Below are 9,565 nucleotides of genomic sequence, written 5' to 3'. Positions count from 1 at the left end.
CCAGCCCCGTTTCTTTCTTTCCTGCTTTTTTTTTTGTGTTAACGATGCACCGTTCCCCGGTGCTGCTTCTCCTTCACCGACTTTCTGTTCCTCGCATCACCATCTTTCTCTTATTTCTTTCCCCTATGCCAGTTTATCGTCTATATATTTGTTTCGGCTGCTGTTGGTCGAGCCCTCACTAGGAGCTAGCGCGTACTCAAGGAAGAAACCTTGGCGCAGAACACAAAAGAAGCGCAGGCACATTGGCGCCTCAGATCTGAGCGCGGGGATGAAATTCGGAAGTGGAGGACGCAGTAGAAAAGAACGCAGTGTCTACTGTACATTCGCAAGAGGGTTTGTGGAAAACATTCGGGGAGAAGTAACGTCGACTCGGCTCAACACCCCTCCTAGTTCCCCTTGCAAGCGCTCTCTTGATTTCTTTATACTGTCTTACTCTCGCTCTTTTTCTCCGCACACTGGCCATGTTTATCCTCGAACGCCTCCTTTCCGCGTTTTCCTTGTTGTTTTGTGTGCATATGTTGTCGTTTTTTTTTCCTTTGCTTCCGCTCCTTCGATGTGTCGTTCGAGCGTTTTGCCGTCTCACCGCGCATCCAGCTTTGAATACTCTCGTGCAGTGATATCTCCAGGGCTAATATTTTACTTGTTTTTGGACGCGACCTTTGCCATTTCTTTTCACCAGCTGCGATGAGGCGTGGAGTCGGATGCTGCGCGGAGGGAGGCCGAGACGTTATCATTGGTCACCTGCTCGAACAGAGAGCCCCGATTGAGTTTTTGTTTTTCGCTGTTTTCTTGTTGCTACGCCTTTTCGTCGCCATTCAGTGCATCCCTCTGCGCAGTAGCGCCGGAGTGTTACACTTGGCCTGGCGTGATCCGCCCAAAGGATACATCGCTTTCTTTTTCTTCTTCTTTTTTTCCTTTTTTCGGGCGGGCGAGCCTTTCTCGTCCGCTGCGACGCTGAGTCGGAATCGAGTGTCTCCGAGCGGCACATTGCATTTTACGCGTGCCTGATTTCCCACGAACGGTATCGATTCGCGCGAATCCAGTTCCCCGCTCGAGAGAATGGGCTTTCAAAGAGAAGGAAGAAAGAAAACGGCGAGATAGAAAATGACAGATAGAAAAGCGAGATACCGAAAATGACGTTAGGCTGGTGCGAATAAGAGACAAAAGGCGGAGGGAACGACGCCACGCAACCAAGCTCCCCAGCGTGCGGCGTTCACTACGTGATGTCAGCGCGACCCTAAAGCGGTGCGCGCTTTGTCGCCCAAGAGAAAGCGCGAGCCAGAAAGAGCTCGCGCGCCAAACGTCGCGCGTTCAACTTTGAAAACTCAGTCTGCCGCAGAGCGCCGAAAACAAATCGAGCCGCCCGCTCGCGCCGCCATCTCGGGCGGGCGAGCGCGCGATGCGTGCGCGCGAAGTTGAGCCAACAAACGGGGGGAAACTCGAGACTCAACTCGCGCGTGCCGAGGGAGGGCCACGCTTGAAAAACTGCGAAAGCTAAACAAACCTCGCGCGCCGGGCTTAGATAAACACGCGAGCGGCTGCGTTTCGCATCTTTTGTGCCAGCTGAGTTTATGCAGGCGACTCGGCAGCGAGGTATAAGGATGGGTAAACAAAAATTGTCCTCGCAAGGTCGCGCACAGCTCGGAAAGTCGGACGCGAACGCTTTCAAACCCGGAGCATGCGGCGCGGTTGGCTCCTACACTTCTCTATCACAGCAAGCACGGCACAGGAGAGCGGGCACGCAGGAAGGAAAGCGCAGACAAAAACAAATAACTGGGAGCTGAGGAGGCTTGCCGCGCGCGGTCTTCCGTCTGGAGAGAGCGGCAGCGCTGAGCGAAGGGCGACGCTGTAATAGCAGCGAGACACGTCGATGCTGCTTCTGGACTTAATCGTCGGGCCCGCAAACACGGGCACGCAAGGGCCGCGTTCGGCATGCTTTGTGATGCTGCAAGTCCCGAATTCTCCTAACTCTCTTCGTGCTGAACATTCGCGCAGGGCAAACGCTGACGAGATACCTGACGACTTCCGCGTTTTAAAAGTGCTCGCTTATGAACGTCGCACAGCCTACGTGACTAAATTTAGTATATTTTGCTGCGTTGGCGAAGGAGTGCAAAGCGGAGTTGATTGATGTATAAAAAGTTCGTGCCCGCAAATCGAAAAATAACTGCGAGAGCGAAATAAGCTGGCCTGATGGTGTGTTAACGTGGCATACATCATAACATGGTGACAGCGTCCATTTACTGCTACCAAGAACAAATGAAAAGGGAAAGACGGCGGAAGGTGAACAAAAGGAGGCTGTTGTCAAGAATGTGCAAATGTACTACCGCGCGATTATTCAAGTATTCGAACACGAAGCGGTCTTCGCACAAAGTGAAATCCATCATTATTTAGTCTCCATCAGCCAGAATACCTGTTTTCGTCGGTATTTGAGTTCGCGTTTCAACTAACCCGTTCGCGCTTCATTATTCTCGATGTGAAGAATATTCCTTTCCAGGACACATGAAGCATGCAGCGGTCATTTTTTCCGGAAGGACTAAGCAAGAATAGTTTTTCATTTCTGCAGAAAATGCACCATTGACACATTATCGTAGCCTCTGAGGGAACATACGCTAATTGAGTCTGACTTGTTCAAACATGAAAGCGCGTTGTTGCACGAAGAGGTCAGCGACCTTGTCAAATCGGCGTGATCCTTCCTTTGTAGTCGATTTTGTTACACTCGTATAAATGGTAGAACATCTCTCTATATCTCTCTTGAACTTGTCGAACACTGCACCTAACGCAATTTACACGCCTCTGTCGCCACGAGTTTTACCCAAACGTCTCTGTGATGGTGAAAATAAAGACACCACAGAGTGTATAGACTACAGTGATAAAAACTACTTCGAAATGTTATAAAATTGCTTCGATATCATGCCGGGCGGACAAAACAAAGCTCGGTATCTCGGAAAAGCTCACTTTGTCCTAACAAAAAAAGAAAAAGAAAGAGACAATGAAACAAAACATAAGCATACATTCTACCGTGTATGTATAGCAGGGACCATGTTTTCTATCGATCGATCTTATTTTCCTTTTTTTCTTTATTCGTCATTGTGTTTAACGCCGCCACGTCACCGTTGTCGTTGCTTGGCGACACACATGTTCAGAAAAGAAGCATGGGAAATGAAATGTAAGGTTACGGAATACGAGCACAGATGTCTACTGGTCTGAAATTGTGTGACGAAATGATATTTGTAGAATTTACTTCATAATTCGCAAATTATGATTACAAACAACTTACTGAGCACAGCTTGGTTAGAAAAACGAGGAGACAATCAAGAACGTCGCAAGAAAGGTTACGTTCACATTTAAACCTAGTGCAACGTCGGGAAAAGCACTGTGAACAGTGCTGTTCCGACTGCGCACCACGGCGCAATTTATTTATTTATTTACTTATTTATTCCAATATACTGCAGGCTCATATTTAGGCGGTAGGTTTCTAGGCCACTTGCAAAAACATCGCTGTGCAATGCTTGACGTTTACACAATAAATAAATAAATAAATAAATAAATAAATAAATAAATAAATAAATAAATAAGTAAATACTGCTTACAAAAAAAGTACTGCAAAGAAAGAGTAGCCATTCGCGAGTCCCAGCAAACAACGACTGTAAAAGGCTGAAGTAAGAATAAAAATTATTTCCGTATAATAAACGCCTTTGACACCTATACTTCTTCACTACACTGCAGCGAAGGTTTCTTTTTTTGGGCGCTCTCTTTGACAATTTTACGCCTGCGAAAATACTTGACCGTAAATAAATGTGATTGGCGAATCCCGCAAGAAGAATAATGATAGAGTGGAAGAGTGTTGCACTTTAGCAGACTCGTCCATAAATGAAAGGAGCGAAAAAGGCCGGCAGACGAGGACGAGTTTAGGAGCAGGTAAACAGTGCTGACTGGTTAGACATCGCTTTGTTTGTTTACTGTCGACTTCATCTCATTGTTTACATCGTTTTCGTACTGGACCATTTCCGTCCCGCGTTCGCGGGCGAGGCTCACCTCGTCGCCCCAGGGCACTCCTACTCGAGGTATACGAATTGTTTGCGTCCCGGTGCCCGAACATTTGTGCAGGCGAGGACGTCTCCGTCGTGTACTTCCCGTGGTTACTCCGAAACTCTTCATCACTTGATATTGGAGGGCCCCGCTTACCTTGCGCAGCTTGCGTCGCTCCTGATTCAACCCTTGATGAATGTCTGCGTCGATGCCACCATGTGTGCGGCTCATCTCGCCTTTCTGTCGCTCCTAAAAGCGAATGGCTTGGCTTCAAGCTTGTGATGTCATCATCATGATCATCATCATCTCCAGCCCATTTTTTATATCAAGTGCGGGACGAAGAGCTCTCCCTGCGATCTCCAATTACCCATCTCCTACGCCAACCGATTCCAACTAACGCCCGCGAATTTCCTAATTTCATCGCCCCAGTTCCATTTCTTTCTCTCAATGTCAATTAGAATATCGGCTATACCCGTTTGCTCTCTGATCCAAACCACTCTCCCTCTGTATCTAAACGTTATGCCTAGAATTATTCGTTCCATCGTTTTTTGCGTGGTCCTCAACTTGTTCTCAAGCTTCTTTGTCAGTCGCTAAATCTCTGCCCCACATGTCAGCACCGGTAAAATGCACTGATTGTACACCTTCCTTTTCAATGATAATGGTAAGCTTCTAGTCAGGAGCTGACAATGTCTGTCGTATGCGATGCAACCCATTTTTATTCTATGAATTTCCTACTCATGATCAGGGTTCAATGTTACTAATTTACCTAGGTAAACGTACTCGTTAACAGACTCTAGACGCTGACTGGCGATCCTGAACTCTTCTTCTCTTGCCCGGTTATTCATTATCATCTTTGTCTTCTGCATATTAACCTTCAACCCCACTCTTGCATTCTCTCTTTTAAGGTCCCCACTCGCTTGGTCTAGCTTGTCCGCAGTGTTGCTGAATAGAACAATGTCATCGGCAAACCGAAAGTTGCAGAAATATTCGCCGTCGATCCTTACTCCTAAGCCTTCCCAGTTTAATAGCTTCAATACTTCTTCCAAGCACGCAGTGAATAGCATTGGAGAGATTGCGTCTCCCTGTCTTACTCCTTTCTTTATAGGTATCTTCCTACTTTTCTTCTGGAGAATTAAGGTAGCTGTGGAATCTGTAAATATTTTCCAAGATATTTACGTAGGCGGTCTGTATTCCTTGATTACGTAATGCCTATATGACTGCTGGTATCTCTACTGAATCATATGCATTTTCGTAATCTGTGGAAGCCATATAGAGAGGCTGATTGTACTCTGCGGATTTCTCGAATACCCGATTAATGATATGGATGTTATCCATAGTAGAGTATCCCTTCCTGAAGCCAGCCTGTTCCCTTGGTTGGCTAAAGTACAGTGTTGCCCTTATTATATTGCAAATTATCTTGTTGAATATTTTATATAGTACTAGGAGTATGCTAATGGGCCTATAATTTTTCAATTCTTTAACGTCTCCCTTTTTTCTTTTTGTGGATTTGTATAATGTTAGAATTCTTCCGTTTTTATGAGAGCCTTGCAGTCAACAGACACTTCGTATAGATAGCCGCCAGTTTTCCAAGGATTATGTCTCCTCCATCTTTCATTAAATCAACTGTTATTCCCTCTTCTCCTGCCGCTCTTCCCCGTTTCATGTCTTGCAAGGCCCTTGTGACCTCATCGCTAGTTATATAAGTTTTAGGAGTTTCTGTATCCTGTTCATTACTGCTTCGAATGAAGGCATTCTGACTCCTCTGGATACTGTACAGGTCAGTATAGAATTCTTCCGCTACTTTTACTATATCTTCGAAATTTCTGATGATATTACTCTGCTTCTCTTTCAGTGCATACATCTTGGTTTGTCCTATGCCAAGTTTCCTTCAGACTGATTTCAGGCTGCGTCCATTTTTTACGGCTTGTTCAGTCTTTCTTATGTTATAATTTCCAATATCCGTTATTTTCGTCTTGTTGATCAGTTTTGACAGTTCTGCAAATTCTATCTGATCTCTTGAGTTGGACACTTTCATTATTTGTCGTTTCCTTATCAGGTCCTTTGTTACTTGGGAGAGCTTGTCTACTGGTTGCCTTGGTGCCTTGCCTCCCACTTCAACTGTTGCCTCTGAAGACAGCCTAGTTACGGTTTCATTCATTACCTCTATGTCATCTTCATCTCTATTTCCTAAGGGTGCATATTTGTTTGCAAGTACCAGCCTGAATTTGTGTGCTTTTACCCTTACTGCTTCTAGGCTGACCTGTTTCTTCTTAACCAATCTTACCCTTTCTCTCTCCAAATTGAGGTAAATCCTAGCCCTCACTAGCCTACGACCATAGCACTTTACCCTACCTATCACTTCTACATCCTGCACTATGCTGGGATCGGCAGAAAGTATGAAATCAATTTAATTTCTTGGTTCACTATTAGGGCTTTTCCAGGTGCACTTTCAGTTGCTACGCTTCTTTAAAAATGGTGTTCATTATTCGCAGCTTATTCCTTCCGGCGAATTCTACCAGCATCTCTCCTCTAGCCTTCCTAGAATCGACGCCGTAGTTGTCAATTGCTTGTTCACCAGGTTGCTTTTGACCAATTTTGCATTGAAGTCACCTATTACTACAGCATACTGAGTTTGCACTTTTCTCATCGCTAATTCAACACCTTCATAAAACTGATCTACTTCATCATCATCGTGGTTGGATGTTGGAGCGTAGGTTTGTACTACGTTTAATCTATATCTCTTATTAAGTTTGATTACGACTACTGCTAGCCTCTCATTAATGCTGTAGAATTCGTCAGTGTTACCCGCTATGTCCTTATGGATTAGGAATCCCACCCCATATTGTTTCTTATCTGGGATATCTCTACAGCAGATGACATGACCGTTATTCAGCAATGTATAAGCCTCACCAGTTCTTCTAATCTCCCTAAGGCCGATGATATCCCAAACAATGTCTGATAGTTCCTCTAAGAGTCCTGCTAAGCTAGCTATTAGGGCTTTATTTGTTCATTTGCATGTTCGTTTTCTCTGGTTGTGGTGCTTTTGGAGTGGGTGACGAGACCTCAGGACTGTTGGTTTACAAGTCTTCATCTTTTTTTATTTGTGATTTACTTCAAGTTTAACAGCTTGCTTTTTTTTCTTTCCTTTTTTTTTCTCGGTGCACTACCTATATTCTTTGTTGCTGGTGATGTCCTTGCCTTGTGTCATATTTTGCTTTGTTGTCTTCCCATTTTTCTATCTCATATTTCCGCCCTCCTGAGCAGGTAGGCGTCGTGACACTTGCAGTGCCGGATTCAAGCCCGCTCTTTCCCTTTTTGCCTTTGTCTCTGTTTTTGTGTGTTCATCCTTAATAGTAATAAATATTTGTTTCAGCTACGCATCGAACCAGCCCCGTTTATTAGCAATTCATTTCGATGACATTGTATGGCAAGACACAGCTACCATTTATGTGTATGAGGGATGCTCGAACAAGGGAGTTCTGCAATCGAGCGCGAATATTTGAGAAAGGGAAAAAAAGAGCGTCGAATATCGACAGGATTACCGAATAATTTTCCATTGAATATGTGAAAATAATGAAAATGCTGCAGTTCCTTCGCGTGTATCGAATTATCGTCACCCGCCGTCTCAAATAAGTGGATTCAACCAAAAGAAGCGAATGAAGTATCCGCCACCATCAAGCGACGCCAAAGAAGCTTTCGCTGCAGATTGCGATTAGGTGTGGCCTTTACTGGCTGTTCTGTGCGCATCGCGAACGCGCGGCCGGGCTTTCTCTTCAAGAGGGAGGCGAGCCTTCCTTTCTTTCATTCCTCTCTGTTTCACTGAACCCCCGCGGACTCCGAGCTGTTCGCGAGAGAAAGGAACCGCTCCATCCGTTCGGTTTCTGGAAGTGACCGAGTGATGACGCTCCGAGGTGTCAGGGGCTGTTTTCCGGGCCTCGGGAACGACAACGGGGATGGAAACCGTGGTTCGAAAGCTCGAGACGGCTAAACTCACCCCACTAGCCCATAGAGAGGAACACTCTTTTGCGGGCTGAGAAGCTCTTACAGCGTCGATGAAGGCGTGTGGGTTGGTGATGGCCACGATGACGTGGGCAACTGTTATTGCATTTGGTATTTCTAGTGGACGCACAGGTAGCACTACGCTTTAAAAAAGTGTACATGTGGCTACATTTATATCAGAGAACATCAAAGCTCCTATAAAGTTCAAAGACTCATTTTATCTGTTTGATACGTTCGGCGGCCCAATATTGGTATTATTGCTTTCCCGTCTTTGTACCGTAATGAAGATCATATAGAGTATTTAACCGTTCGAATTCAAATTTGACACTAACTTTCATAAATAGAATCACAACAACATCCTCCTCATCCTAGAGCGCATAAGTGCGCAGTCGAGTCCAGGTACTACCCTTCTTCAGATAATAATGAGATGGGTGCTATACGTTCACGCAACGCTCGCCTGCCTCAATGATTCTCCTTGCTTTCCATTATCGACCTTACCCACTTCTCGCGACTTCTTGCAGTAACAGAGCATGCGCCAAAGTTTGGAGCGCACTTGCGATCCCGACAGTGAATTGCCAGGTCACATTCTCTACCGTTCCTGAATATGTGCTTAGCTTCAGTATATATCTGGCTGCAGAGGTGCTCCTAGTATGAGGTCATAGACGATTATCTCTTACACAAAAACAATTTATATATCAGCTTGCGAACTCACAAATCACGTTGGTGACACAAACGTGGTGAGCTCCTACCAAACCAAGGCTCCACGTTTCACAGATCAATATGATTAATCTTCGTGGTCACAGAAGTACTTAAGTATTTCTGGTTGAGTTTGCCTAACGGCGCGAACTTGCAGGCTCTATGTAGGCTCGATCTAGAAATCGCAGTAAGCCTATTTGTTTGGCCATAAGAAAATAATCAAAGTATCGAATACAAGATTCTCTAATAGAGTAGAAATTTAATAGCAAAAGAATATTCTGTATGCATTGGAGATTATAAATGGCGTCGTGCATATGCAACTATTTATTTGCAAGTGTAGTCACGCAAAAGAAAGGCGCCGATGTCAGCTTGTTTTACCAGATTTTACCAGAAATTTTCATAAAATAGTTTTTATAACCTGAGCTTTTTTACACGTAATATATAATTAATTATCCACTAATATTAAAACCTGAATTGCACAAGGACGTTCAAAAGAGAGAACTAAATTATTCATACATTGAATTGAAGCGGAGTGCGAGACAGACATACTAGCAGAAGGCTACAAATGCCTTATACATAAATGCAAGAGGGCTGGAAATAAGTCTCAACTTTCTCATTTATCTTTCTCTATATAGTTACAGAGCCAAATTGGAAAGTGTTACTATGGAAGCGTTCACTCCATGTCCATAGCTGTAACTGGGGCGCCAATGGAAGCAAGAATTCATTTGGAGGCAGAGCTGTCGCTGGGGCAAGTGTTTACACATCTAAGTGGCAAAGAAGAGCGGCCGTCTGAACGCCATAAATCCCCATCAGTGGCCATTCCAAACTTCGCTCGCCTAGT

This window comes from Dermacentor variabilis, chromosome 1, assembly GCF_050947875.1.
Source record: "Dermacentor variabilis isolate Ectoservices chromosome 1, ASM5094787v1, whole genome shotgun sequence".
Taxonomy (NCBI): Eukaryota; Metazoa; Arthropoda; class Arachnida; order Ixodida; family Ixodidae; genus Dermacentor; species Dermacentor variabilis.
The sequence above is the reverse complement of the archived record's forward strand: the minus strand, read 5'-3'. Positions refer to the sequence as shown.